This window comes from Ochlerotatus camptorhynchus, unplaced genomic scaffold (genome assembly GCF_037179485.1).
Source record: "Ochlerotatus camptorhynchus isolate MF236.1 unplaced genomic scaffold, CSIRO-AGI_Acam_v1.1 ptg000074l, whole genome shotgun sequence".
Taxonomy (NCBI): Eukaryota; Metazoa; Arthropoda; class Insecta; order Diptera; family Culicidae; genus Ochlerotatus; species Ochlerotatus camptorhynchus.
The window spans coordinates 815652-830706 of record NW_027040564.1 but is presented as its reverse complement, the minus strand read 5'-3'; the positions used below and the strand labels follow the sequence as shown (position 1 = coordinate 830706).

General features: G+C 36.6%; 2 protein-coding genes across 10 annotated transcripts in view; both read left to right on the top strand.

The window, feature by feature from the left end:
• Positions 1-15055, top strand: part of Nca (neurocalcin homolog) — a 501567-nt gene that overhangs the window by 163359 nt on the left and 323153 nt on the right. The gene's annotated exons all lie outside the window — the stretch shown is intronic.
• The window catches only part of LOC135697568 (neuronal calcium sensor 2), a 419634-nt gene that overhangs the window by 155232 nt on the left and 249347 nt on the right, over positions 1-15055 (top strand). Inside the window, exon 1 of one of the 8 annotated variants that reach the window (XM_065217345.1) lies at positions 499-1301. The exons of 6 other annotated variants lie outside the window; for them this stretch is intronic. The gene's annotated coding sequence lies outside the window, so the exon portion shown is untranslated. Of the gene's footprint in view, positions 1-498; positions 1302-15055 lie in introns of those variants that run through there. One more of the 8 variants, XM_065217339.1, reaches the window with a different exon arrangement.

Below are 15055 nucleotides of genomic sequence, written 5' to 3'. Positions count from 1 at the left end.
GACATAAATAGTAGCACCGCTTATCATAAATCCATTATTTTGAAACAATCCAGAATACACCTCAAGTTTAATACATATACCAAATGACTATTATGCCAAACGACCATTATGCTAAATGATTTTAGGCCAAACGGCATTATGTCAAACTACTTTGGGCCAAACGTGGTACAATCGTCACTGTAAGTTCGGATGCAAGTTGATTTTGATTTGGTACAGTCATCACTTATGGAAGTTGTTCGATATGATGTCCTCTAGCTCTACCATCTGTTGTAAAAACGTTTGGTTGCAGATGCAAAAATCCAGCTCAAACGGATGCTAAAAACTTTACCACTCTAGATAATGACCATGCGTCTCCCTTGAATGCTTCACAATTCTGCCTCACATATTACTTCACTTGCCATCGAACTAGTTGTTTTCTATGTAGTTATAAGTGTAGGTTAGTTATAATATCAACATGAAACATGAAAACCTTAACAATTTTAAGCGATATCATAGTGCTGGAATCAATCACCATGGTACCTTTATGTTTTAATGCGAGCATCTTGGCTTGCACTGAAATCAGTCAGTCCAAATGCCTCAACCATAAACCATTGTAACATGCACCCTAGCTCCTCTGACTCACGCTCCACCAAGGGGTAGGACACAGCGGCCTCACCGTGCGTGCGGCTCCTTGGTTCCACACGATACGGTATATCACACGTACAGGTTCGTGAACACATGGAAGCCCGTAGTTTTCTCTTCTCCAGCACCGCTGCTGCTGAGTGTAAGGTATTATTGGATGGGGTAGTTAAGTGCCAGCAACTCTCGCTCTCGCCACCTTGCGGAATCACGTTCGGTTGGTTCGTCCTCTCCCGCTCCTAGCTGGAGCAAAGCAGTCGGTGGCTGCTCTGATACTACCATGCTGCTAATGCTTACAAGAAGAGTAGAAGGTAGCTCACACACTATCGGTCGCGCGTACAGAGGGTTGTTGGCTGTTGGAGACCTGGACCTTACTGGTTGAATTGAATTTTCTTTATTTTTAGTCTCTGAGTGGAATCCGTATCGTTCGAACCGGTCGATCCGCCGTCGTCGTTGTCGTTCGCCACCGCACAGAACCAGTATGTGCCAGTAGTACCAGTCACAGTGTCAGTGTGCAGCAGTGTTGTAAAAGCTCCTGGAGAGATAAAGAGTTTGGAGTCCTTTCTAATCCCGGTGCATTAGGGCAGGTGCATTAGAAGATTTTCGCGCGTGTTTGCCGTTTCGATTGAGGGTTTTTGCTCTGTAAGAGAAGAGCGTGAAGAAAGTGCGATATTTGCGAAAAGGTAATCACACAAGTGTCAATCTTCTGCCGGGTGCGGATTTGCAAAAAGCATAACCACCCACTTCGCTTCGAATGGGTGGATGAATGCGTGAGAGTGCATAAATCTTGCTGCTACCACGAAAAGCTTACGTTTATTATCTCACCTGTAGCAACTCGGTTGGTTTTGATATTTTTTCGCGAGTGTTGGCAGGATTACGGGGATATTTTCCGCTTGGGCAACGGTTTTGATCCGGGAATAAAAAATTGGAACAATTTTCAGTGAGTCACGGTGAAGTTCGTGGCTGCACGTGATGATTGTTTTCGACTAGCAGCAGTGCTGACCACCCACCGAGCATAAAAGTAATAACGGACACGAAGCACGCGAACCTAGGGTTGATAGATTGGAAAGTGGGAAACGAGTTGAGTCCGGTTCATAAGTAATAGTACAAATCCTAACCGACAGCGTGCGCTGCTGTGGTCGTCAGTAATCAATCTAACGACACGGCGCCAACGTGTGGATTGTGGGGGAAGAAACGAGCACAAGCGAAAATAGAAAAAAAAGAGTTGAAATAGTGCTGATCGATCAGGCTGAGGAAAAAATAACACACGGGGCAGGATAACGTGATATTTATAATTATTGTTTAATCGATGAGCTCACGAAAGACTATCGGCTGGTGGTAGTCTCTATCCGGCATGTGTTGATGAACGGTGTCGCGTCAGTGAGTGGGTGTGTGTTGGGGGCATGTGAGTGCTGTGAAGGACGCGGTCGAGGATGAGAACCGGAGGACAACGGTGTGTGATAATGCAGCAATGTGTAACACGCAAGGATATTTGGACAGAATTGTGCCGAAATTATGAATGAACCAAAAGAACTTTGGGCGTCGAAGGCTGTGTTGACAGAAATAGAGGTTGCAGGGTTGCTCTTGGGGGACGCGACTACGCCGTCGACCCGGGGGGATGGAGGTGATCGAATCTATGACTTCGACCCGACGAAGTCCGGGCAGGTTTGCGAATATAATGATTCTGTTCACTCGGTCGGGAGCGTTATTCGTGGAATGAAGGCTTTACGACTGTTACTCATAAATTATTCATCTTCTTCAGAGTATTGATTACAGTAATTGTGACTGTGTGGCTCTACAGAAATCCCCATTGCTTGGCTATCGTTGCGATTCATTTGGGCAGCCGTCGTTGGTTATTTCATATCTGTAAAAATGTACTTAGATTAGATCTTCTTAATTTCTTGACATTAATTTTGCTGTGGAATGTCCAAACCATCAAGTGATGCATGCATTGTATGCATCAAAAGATGGAAGATGGACTGCGGATTATACTTTTTATAATGCTTCAATTGGAACAAACTTTATAAGTCGTTTCTAATTTTGGAAGACTAACAAAAATCCGCGTTGGTGGAACTCATGGTATGCAAATCTCGCAAAAACTGTCTTAGTAAGGGCTCGAAAAAGCCCGGCATCTTAAGCTTATGCATTGCAAGATTTATAATTTTTCCCACCTTATTCTCAAATAAGATATGTATAAATATATATATAAAAGGGTTGGATAAAAAACATATACATGCAAAAGTAAAACAGATTAAAAAACAACAATAAAGGGTGGAACGAGCAAAAAGTAGTCGACTCAAATATAGTGCATTTCTGTTAAGAGTGCACTCGTTGATTTTCGAAGGTGTGTGTCTACAAAATCTCTTGCCACTTATGGTTTTGGATTTTTGCCTTCAGTTTTTAAGATTAACTAGCTTTTTAACATTCTGCACGCGCATTCGTTAATTCAAATCATTTTTAGTGAAGGCTGATTTTAAACGTGGTCCCGGTCACGAATTTTATACTGTAACCGGATCAGAATTAGTTAAGGCCGACTTAGGCAAAACAATCAGATAAAAATTTCAAGGAAACCATTTGGTCTGGCAGGCGATTTGCACTGATGAGCTAAAGAGCAATCATCTTTATGACAGCTGGTATCATTATCCATAATATTTACGTGAGCGCGTGTTTGAACAAATACGTATTGCTTTTTATTATAGCTGCTAAGCTGTATTGGCCTGTTCATGAAAATTATAGCCAAAAACTAGAATTAGTTATGCTTCGGCCATTTTAAAAATATTAGACAATAATCACGAGAAACGAAGGATCCAGAATAAGTTGACAATGTGAAAAAAAAAATCAAAACAAAATGGCGTACAATGTCAAATGACTTAATTTAACAGTACAATAAGGTGGTGCAACACTAAATGGAACGGGTCAACCGTGAAGTTCGTGCATTCATATTTGTCCAAATCGTAGAGTTAACTCAACAATAACAGGGCTTCATGTGAGAGTAAGCTACCAAAATAACATAAAATAGATGAAATAGATGATTCCAAAGTCGACGACGCATCGACCGAAAGAACTGCTGATGAAGAACAATAAGGAGGACCACACAATGGTTGCTGCCGAGAAAACTGATAATCGCGTGGCACACATCGAGAGTGGCCTGCTTTTGTCGACAGCCGAGTGAACACTGAATGTCTGGAATTTGAATTTCCCACAAATAATAAACAAATGGAAATGTATTACTTTCAACAAAAAAAAATCATGAATTATGAATGAAATCATATATTTCAATATTTCTATTGATGCAAATTTAAGTTGCATTTTTCAATGTACAAAATAATCTTGTGTCCATGCATTTAATGCTTCCAATGATTACAGTCATCATTTTGTCGGCTTTTGCGATTTAAAGCCATTTTTACGATTAAAGAATCATTGTGATATATTTGAGCTTTATAAACGCGTTTTTTCTTAGTCCGCATCGTGCTCTCTTGCCGTGCGGATCTATTTGCTTTTTGCTTAAGGAAGTGTTACTACTACCTAAAGCTACAACAAATTTAAACAGCACTTTTCAGTGCTCAACCTGTAAAAAGTTTCTACCTTGTTCAACTCCTCTTATTCCTCTTCGATCCTTGTTTGGACCCTACCCGAGTTAATCCTTCTTGGATATCGATTTGGAAAATTCCTCTTCGATCCTTCAGATTCTTATAGTAATCTGCTTGGAAGTCGATTTGGATAAAAAAAATTTACTGCCGCCATGGCGCCTAAACGCAAAAGAAAGGGGCAAACTCTTGACCCCCCTTCTGAAGAAATTAATTTGAGTAATCAATTTGATTTGCTCACGGATGATGAGAATGATCCATCATCCAAGAAAAATTCTAGTAAACTTTCCCGGCTTAATGCCAAGAAGGAAAAGATTCCCCCTATTGTGATAACCACTACCGATTTCCATGCTCTTCGCATGGAACTTTTGAATTTCGTGAAAGTTAAGTTTTCACTACAAATTGGACGTCGGGGTGAATGCCGTGTATTGGCTGAAACCTTGGACGGATTTAAATGTCTTCTCAAGTATCTTACTGAGAAGAAGCACAAATTTTTTACTTACGACACCAAAACTGAACGTGTGTTCAAGGTTGTCATGAAAGGACTGCCCAGTGGTGAATCCCTGGATCAGATCAAAGATGAACTGGTAAAATTACTTGGAGTTGTGCCACTCCAAGTAATCAAAATGAAAATGAAATCCCGTCCTGGCGATTCGCGCAACGGGATTTCTAATGATTTTTATTTAGTTCACTTCAAGTCTAGTGAACTAAACAACCTTAAGGCCTTAGAAAAAGCTAGTCTTATGCTCCATGTCCGAGTGAAGTGGGAACACTTCAGGAAGACTTGTGGAAATTTCCAAAACCTCACTCAGTGCCGTAAGTGCCAGGGATGGGGTCACGGAACTAAAAATTGCTACATGCCAGCTAAATGCATGAATTGTGGTGATTCCTCTCACGCAAAGGACGACTGTCCTGTGAAGGAAGATCCTAAAAAATTTAAATGTTCAAATTGTGGTGAAAACCACAAATCCAATTTTTGGGAATGTAAGACTCGCAAAGCGATCCTACAATCTCGTTCTAACCGACAGGTAGGAAACGCTCCACGTTTCCGACCAGGTACAAATTCCTCTGCTGTTAACAACGGTCAGCGAGGAACAAATTCTACATTCGTACCCGTAGGTACAAATATCACCCCTGCTTCAAATGTTTCATCTGTACCTACTCCCCTCGCTGCTAACAATGTTCAGCGAGTTAATGGAGCTACCTATGCTGCTATTGCAGCGGGTAGAAATCAAAATACTAACCAACGTTCTAACGGAAATTTTGACAATTTTGACTTAGGAAGCATTACTGCCCCTAAAATGGAATTTTTACAGAATTCATTAATTGACATGATTTCTGATATGCTTAAATCTAACTCCATGTTTGATGCTATTCAAACTGGAGTAAAATTTGCAAACAATATTATAATGACTTTGAAATTCAGTAATGGATTTTAAAGCATTAAATATTGTAAATTGGAATGCTCGATCTCTTAAAGATAATGAAGACGAGCTATTTAACTTTTTAAGAGTTCATAACGTGCATATTGCCGTTATAACTGAAACGTTCCTTAAACCTGCCCGTAAGGTTAAGAAGGACGCAAATTACTTGATTTATAGAAATGATCGTCTTGATGGACCCTGTGGTGGCGTTGCCATCATTATTCATAGACGAATCAAACATAAAATTCTTTCTTCATTTGAAACCAAAGTTTTTGAAACTTTGGGAGTTTCTGTTGAAACAAAATTTGGACAACTTACGTTTATAGCTGCCTATTTGCCATTCCAATGCGTAGGCCAGCAAAAGAATTTTCTCAAGGGTGACCTCCAGAAACTTACTCGTCATAGGTCTAAATTCTTCATTATTGGTGATTTTAATGCAAAACACCGCTCATGGAATAATGCTCAAAGCAATTCCAATGGTAATATTCTGTTTGATGATTGTTCTCCAGGTTATTACACTATTCAATATCTAAACAGCCCAACATGCTTTTCTTCTGCAAGAAATCCCTCAACTATTGATTTGGTCTTAACTGATTCATGTCATCTTTGTAGCCAATTGGTTACCCATGCTGACTTCGGTTCTGATCACCTTCCAGTAACTTTTGAAATATCCCAAGAAATAATTTCCAATCCCAACAGCTTTACTTTCAATTACCATAGGGCTGATTGGGAGCAATATCGAACATTTATGGAATATAACTTCGATCCAAACATTCCTTTGCAAACCAAAGATGAAATTAATTATGCTCTTGAATCTCTGACTACTTCTATAGTCGAAGCAAGAGCTGCCTCAGTACCAAAATGCGAGGTTAAATTCGATTCAATTATAATAGACGATGATCTTCAGCTCTTGATCCGTCTTAAAAATGTCCGTAGGAGACAATTTCAAAGAACACGCGATCCTGCCATGAAAGTAATCTGGCGGGATTTGCAAAAACAAATTAAAAAGCGATTCTCTGCCCTGAGGAACAAAACTTTTGAAAATAATGTTTCTAAATTAGACCCGAGTTCCAAACCCTTTTGGAAACTCACAAAAATTTTGAAAAAACCTCAAAAGCCAATTCCAGCGCTTAAAGAAGGTGGTAAAATTTTGATCACAAATTTGGAAAAAGCTCAGAAACTTGCTAAGCAATTCGAGAGTTCCCATAATTTCAGTTTGGGTCTTACTAGTCCTATTGAGAATCAGGTTGCTCGGGATTTTCTGAATATTTTCTCTCGGGAAAATATTTTTGATGATTCCTGGGGGACTGATTTGGACGAAGTAAGGTCTATAACCAAAAAATTTCAAAATATGAAAGCTCCAGGTGATGATGGTATTTTCTATATCCTCATCAAAAAACTCCCAGAGAGTACCTTGTCTTTCCTGGTAAAATTATTTAACAGATGTTTCCATTTGGCATACTTTCCTGATAAATGGAAAAATGCAAAAGTTGTTCCAATTTTGAAGCCGGATAAAAATCCAGCTGAAGCTTCTAGCTACCGTCCAATAAGTTTGCTTTCTTCAATAAGTAAACTTTTTGAAAAAATAATTTTGAATAGAATGATGCTTCACATCAACACGAACTCAATTTTTGCAGATGAGCAGTTTGGATTTCGCCATGGGCATTCAACTACTCATCAACTCTTGAGAGTTACCAATTTAATTCGTTCAAACAAATCTGAAGGCCACTCAACTGGAGTTGCTCTTCTAGACATAGAAAAAGCATTCGACAGTGTTTGGCATGAAGGTTTGATTGCTAAATTGAAAAAGTTTAATTTTCCACTTTACGTTATGAAATTAGTTCAAAATTATTTAACTGACAGAACTCTGCAGGTAAATTATCAAAATTCCAAATCTAATCGACTACCTGTTAGAGCAGGAGTTCCTCAGGGTAGCATTCTTGGGCCTATATTGTATAACATTTTCACTTCGGACCTCCCTGATTTGCCTCAGGGTTGCCACAAATCTTTGTTCGCTGATGACACAGGCATTTCCGCTAAAGGAAGAAGTCTTCGTGTTATTTGCAGCAGACTTCAGAAAAGTTTAGATATTTTCTCTTCTTATTTACAAAAATGGAAGATTTCTCCCAACGCTTCCAAAACTCAACTTATAATATTTCCACATAAGCCCAGGGCTTCCTTTTTGAAACCTAGTAGTAGTCACATAGTCACTATGAACGGAGTTCCAATTTCCTGGTCAAACCAAGTGAAATATCTTGGATTAATACTTGACCATAAATTAACTTTTAAAGATCACATTGAGGGCATTCAAGCCAAATGTAACAAATATATAAAATGTTTGTATCCTCTTATAAACAGGAAATCCAAACTTTGCCTGACGAATAAACTTCTAATATTTAAACAAGTTTTTAGACCGGCCATGCTTTACGCTGTGCCAATATGGTCTAGTTGTTGCACTACCAGGAAAAAAGCACTTCAAAGGATTCAGAACAAAATTCTGAAGATGATTTTGAAGTTGCCTCCCTGGTACAGTACTACCGAAGTACATAGATTTTCGAATGTTGAGACTTTAGCACAAATGTCCAACAAAATAATTAATAATTTCCGGCAAAAATCGTTACAATCCTCAATTGCAACGATTAATTCCCTTTATACTTAGATAAGATTTAGTTTTAGTTATTTAGTTTTAAGCTATCAATTGTTATACTGACATGCAGGTTTAAAAAACTTGTTTAAAATACTGAATTGCCAAGACAGGAACAATGTAAAAACACTTAGATATATATCATAACAATTAAGGCTGGTAAGTTACTGTAGTAACTGGAGCACCTAGGTTAAAAATGAAATGTAATTTATTTTGAATTTGGAACAAATAAAAAGTTAAAAAAAAAAAAAAAAAAAAAAAAAAAAAAAAAAAAAAAAAAAAAAAAAAACGCGTTTTTTCTTCATTACATACATAGGGGAAATGACTCAAATTTTGGGCTATGGATCTAACACTGGACCCATCGCTAAAAATCTGCAATTTATCCATTTTATCTAGATGAACGCGTACCGTCTTGGTAATGGATAGTTTTGGTCGCTATTGAAAATTTAGTTCTGGTCGGTTTGAATTATTTTAGCGTGTGGAATTTTTTCAGTGCTATGACCTTTGTAGTTTGTGCTATTCCGACTTTTCAGCGACAGTTTTGCTTAAGTACATTATGCGCAGGTTAAGCGATTTTAGAGTTATGAATCGCATGAATCAATTATCCACCGCCGAAAAATATACGTTATGATTTTTATTTCAATAAGGACTGTATCTTAAATAAGTTGTTGACAAGTTTTTTTTTTTCCAAATCCATAACAACATTTTTTAAATGAAAAGCGTTGTTTTATTATTTATGTTAAATCTTTCTTAAGATTAAATTTACAAATAAAAATAAAAAAATAAATCTTGTAGGTACTTGTATCATCTTAGATAATGATCAAATGCAATTGATCATACTACCAAATTTTGAATCAATGAACTAATTGAAATTAACCAACATAAAGCAATTGCCCACAAAACGCTTTTGAAATTTACTTTGAATTTATCTTGATAGTCTTAATCATTTGTCTGTACCTTGGGTTTAATTTGACCGCAGGCCGCATTGAAAGGTTGTCGATGGATTTTACTAATATTTTCGTGACTAGCTGCGTCCACTAGAGCTCTTTAATATAAGATAAAATCTCCTCCCAAAAGCTTGAAAACATATTTATTGGAAGAATTTTATTGAAATACTTACGTTGTACGTACCTTGGGGTCAATTTTACCCCAAATTTAAATTGTGGTATTTTAACGAAATTTCAATGGAGTTCTGAAATTCTTTTGATTTGTAGAGTGTTTTAATTTAGTGAACTTTCTCCGGGGCGACTCCGGCGTAGTGGTTAGCATCCATGTATCTCACGCTAATGTCACGAGTTCAAATCTCACCCGGACAAGTCACGAATGACCCTAGAGCGTTAAAGTGACTATAATAATAAAAAAGTGAACTTTCTGTTTACATTATCAAACATGTTTGGTGGGGCGGATCTCTCATAGGAAGGGGTCATTGTAAAAATATACCCATGAAGTGAAATATTTTGATGTCAGAGATGTTTATATCACAAGATCCAAACCATATAGGATATTGCTTCCTGCTGCACAGATATTCAAGAATACAAGGTCTTCAATAATATGGATAGTATATGTCAGAAGTTTACTCACCAGATGGCGCTAAAAAGAAAATGATCAAGTTGTGCCATCTTAAATACATATTATGTAATGCTATTTACAGATCCTGCTCATATGGATGGTCCCAGAAAAGTTGAAAAACTTCTATCTAGTTCATATGTTAATTTAGGGCAAACTATTCAAAATTTAATCATTTATTTATTTCGTCAACCAACGTAGACTAGCACAAATACATATACAGTTTTTTTTCATCTTTGAAAAAAAAGAAATAAATACAATTTTGTCTTAAATAAAAAAATTAATCAGTGTTCACTTTTCTATTTTTCTTCTAATAAATTATAATTCCGTAAGGAGTTCAAAAACTGCTTTAGTTAATGCCGAGACATTGTAAAGCCAATGGTTTCGCAGTATTGATTGTAAGAGGCTATCATGCGATTTAATGGCCCATATTTTGCATAATTTATGCGATGATAGTTGATGGCAAATAAATTTCGATTTCGGAGTTGCCGAGTAGGTGCATATAAATTTAATTTTGATAAAAGTTCTGTTGCGTCAATGCGAAACGATATCGTTTACAAATGAAACCATTGCCTATTCACGATGCTCTTTTAATGTTTGTATGTTCATAAGCATGCATCGTGCTTCATATGAGGGAAGAGGAAATAATGTCCAACCTAATTTACGAAGGGCATGTAATAGAAATTGATTTTGTACTGATTCTAATCTTTCTTCGTGCGTGATTGAAAATGGAGACCATACAACGCTTCAATATTCCAGTATTTACCTCACATAGTGTTTTGGGTCCTGAAAGTAATAACAAAAACGCTAGCATGTTATTTGCCCTCTGAATAATTGTGTTGTAATGGTCTATGAAAGTTAGTTTGAACTCTAAGATAATCCCTGTATCCCTAACTCTTTCACATTTTTCTACATTCTGATTTCCTAATGCAATTGAAATGTATGATATGGCTCTTTTCCTGCTAAATGATATTAAGGTGCATTTTTTTTTTAACATTCAATTGTAGTAGCCTTTTTTACACCATATGTAGAATATGTATTTCATTCTGGAGTATATTGATGTCTTCTTCATTTCTTATTTCCTAAAAGAGCTTCATGTCGTCGACATAGATTGGATTTTGTTTTTGTCAATGAAAGAAATGTCGTTTACGTGTAGATTAAAAAGAAGAGGTTCCAAGTAAGAGCCTTGGGAGACGCCTTAAGTGACTTGAAATGGGCTCGATGTCTTTCCGTTGAACATGCTTGGCATACACAGTTTTGGTCACGAACAGCTAATTTGCTAATAACTTTGCACATAGTTGATGAAACATAGTTCTTTTTGAAGCAGTAGATAGAATAGAGTTTAAGCTTGTTATAGATACTTTTAAAAAAAGTCAATTTCAATTCTAGTAATAAACTATATTTGTTTTTGCGTTGTAAAAATGAAGTGAGAAATGCTCGCTGCACATCTTGGATTTTAAGTGTAAAAATTCATTGGTGTTGATTCAAATGTTAAGATTTACTTACTCTTTGCATAGTTATAGTCAACTATGATCCTAATATATGAATTATTTTAAAGAAAAAACAAATTTCAACAACTGAGTGAAAAGTTATTGACAAATGAGCAGTTGGTGTGTACAACTGTGCATGCCAAGCATGCCGTTGAATTTAATTATTTATTATCGAGTTAAATATGATTTAAGCCATTTTAGAAGTCCTGACTCAATTCCATTTTTTTTTGCAATTCCACGATAATTATGTATGTCAGATTTTCGGCCAGATTTTAAGATAGGCACTAGAAATGAGCTTTTCCAAATTTTTGGGAAGATTCCGGATTCCAGGGACATATTAAAAAGCCGAAACAATGGAACAGTGAGTTCCATTGCTAGACTTTTCATAAATACTGGAGGAATGCCGTCAGGTCCAGGACCTTTTGAGGCGGCTAAATTTTTTAAAGCCTGCAAAGTATCCTGCACTTGAAGTTGATTGACGCCTATGTCCCTTGCAAACTTTGAATAAAATGCAAAATAATCGTGGTAGCAATCATCTTCAGAAAATGTCATGTCAATGTCAGATTTTAAATTGGTTTTTATAATAATGAATATAATTCTTCAAATACATTACTGATGGCTAAATTCAGTTGATCGCATATGTCCAACCAAATAGATTTATGGAATATTACTACTGTTGTGTTTTTTTGTAAATTTAATATGCTTTTTGCTTTTGATTTTTCAAGTTTGTTATTTGTCTATTATACCAGACTGGATGTTTTGTGTTGCTGTAACATCTATTTGTCTTCAAAGGTATTTCTTCCGAAATTATTTCTTTTTAATTTTTTGTAGAAGATGTCTATAGCAATTTCGACATTTCCTATATTACTTCAATTGCCAATTGACACTGTTTAATTTAAATTTAATTTTTTCGTAGTCTACTAATTTGTATTCAAAGACTTCTTCGTATTCGCAGTCGTTGGGTCTTTGGTTTTCATGCACAAATAAAGAATATTCATTTGCTGTGTAAAACGCTTCAATTTTCCACAATGGAGTGAATGATTTGGTCACACTGAAATCTTCATAAATATTCGTTATTAAAAAGTTCAAATAGCAATTTTGTTGGTTTTTAAAGTGATTAATTTGGTTCAGTCTTATTTTAATGTCACACAAGCGCTGCCTTGTGAGTGAATTCTGAACTAAACTTTTTACGTTAGAATAAGTCTTGTCCATCTGAACAACTTTACCTTCTATCTGGTCCATATGAATTCTGAGTTGAACTCTTTACCTTAAGAAAGGTCTTGTGCATCTGAACAACTTTACCGAAGACGGGAACCTTCTATCTAGTCGATATGTTAAGTTAGCGCACACAGTGAAAAATGAATGTCACACTAGCGCCATCTGGTGAGTGAATTATGGGCTGAACTCTTTACTATAATATAGGTCTTGACTATCTGAACAACTTTGCCCAAGACGGGAACCTTCTACATAGTAAAGATGTAAATTTAGGGCAAATAATTCAAAATTAATGTCACACTTGTGCAGTTGGTGGGTGAATTCTGAGCTGAACTCTTTAGCTTAAGATAGGTCTTGTGCATCAGAACAACTTTACCGAAGCCGGAAACCTTCTATCTAGTCGATATGTTAAGTTAGCGCAAACAATGAAAAATGAATGTCACACTAGCGCCATCTGGTGAGTGAATTGTGAGCTGAACTCTTTACCATAATATAGGCCTTGACCAGCTGAACAACTTTGTCGAAAATGGGAACCTTCTATCATGATGTCATGATGTTAAGTTAGGGCAATCTATTTAAAATGGATGAATCACTAGCGCCGTCTTGTGTGTAAATTCTGAACTAAACTCTTTGCTCTAGGGTAAGTCTTGTCCATCTAAACAATTTTGCTCAAGATGGGAAACATCTGAAGCTTCGCTGAGATATGATAATTTGAATTTGGGGTCAAAATGACCCCAAGATACATACAACGTAAGTTTTTTTTTTGCACAGACGTAGGGTTAATAATTCTCGCAAGAATTTTCCTTATTTTTAACACAATTTTCATTACAATTCGTTTGAAATATTCATCGGAAATCTCATTAATTAGAAAAGTATTTGCCCAACATTTTATTGGATTTCAGCTCAGAATCTTATGGAAATTTAATAAATACCTTTGAATTCCCTTCAAATTCTTCTCAAAATGCCCTTGAGTGAATCTCTTGCAATTTTCTTTGAAAATCTCCTTTGCCGATTTCTTTGAAAATCTTTGAAAATATGCTCAAAATTTCCAGCCAAACCCTCCCGGCAAAATCTTAGAATTCCCTAAAAAATCTTAGAATTCCCTAAAAAATCTTAGAATTCCCTAAAAATTCTTATGAATTCTCCGAGGAACTCTCTTGGAACGAACTATCTTCAAACTAGCTTGAAATTCTGCACATAATTTTATGAACTACACATATTAGGTTTCCTTGCAGCTCTGCTCGGAATTTTGCTTTGATTAAATGATTGATTAAAATTTGAGAAATTTTCGGCGTAGTTTCAGGGTTGTATCATCATTAATTTGGCCGTAAGGCTCATTCTCTTTGAATCCTGCTCCGAATTCCCTTAGAATGCTCCCTGAAATTCCTTCTGATTTGCTTTAGTTCCCCGTGAAATTCTACTTCAAATCCCCATAAAAAGTCTCTACAGAACTAGCTTTAGGATGCACCTTTAGTTTTCCTTAAAAAAAATTATGAAGTACTTCTCAAAATGACCTGAAATTTCTAGTCTAATTCCATTGGTTATTCTCCCCAGAATTTTTTTCAGAGTTATCCCTAGAATTCCTCCTCAATTCTTATCATAATTCAATGCCTCAAAGTGTCAGAATTCTAAAATGTTGTTGAAATCCAGCCTTGATTTTTTTAATCCTGAGATTTTCTTAGTCAGAAATTTCGCCAAGTTAAAGCATGTAAAAAACTGATTTAAAAAAATTCTCATGTGATTACCACAAAGATTCTTAGTAAGACAATTCAAATGCTATTCCGTAGATTTCATTATTTTCTAACAAAAAAAATCTACAATCAATATTGGGCCAATGGCTCTAACGTTGGCCTATCGATCTAAGAAAATTTGTCCAGACCAGATTATACAATTTCTATTTTACCCTTGCCAGGTGATTCCGAAATAGCATAGGTAATTTCATCACACATTTTCAGATGTTTCAGAACAAAGTCTGGTCCAAATATCCTGGCTTTTCCACTTCGAGATCTTTAATGTTTCCTCAGCCTTAGATTTTGAAAAATAGAGTAGGAAAATTTTCATGCTCTAGACATTTTTTAAAGACTAGAATTTTGAAACATCTGTGAAGTTCAGTAGCTTTAGAATTCGCCCAAACATCGAGCAAAAATCATATTTTAGAATATTGAACTTTTTTTTTTATCTTCTTTGGTTTGTTTTTCGTTGTTCTTGTTTTCCGTGCTGAGCACCAATGCTACCGACGCCAGGGAGGCAGCTTCCACACCCGGACCCTACCTATCGACCAATGAACTCATGAACCGGGGACCAACGGCTTTACTTCCCATCCGAAGGAAGGCGTGATCAGAGATGTTATGCTTCAGAACATTCCGGCGGCGCCGACTGGCATTGAACCCAGGCCTTCCGGGGTGAGAGGTAATCACGCTTACCACTACACCACCGGCGCCGCTAAATTCTTTTCTTAGTCCATCTAATTGTATTGTACTTTTTTTCTGGACTTGTAATATGGAATCAAAG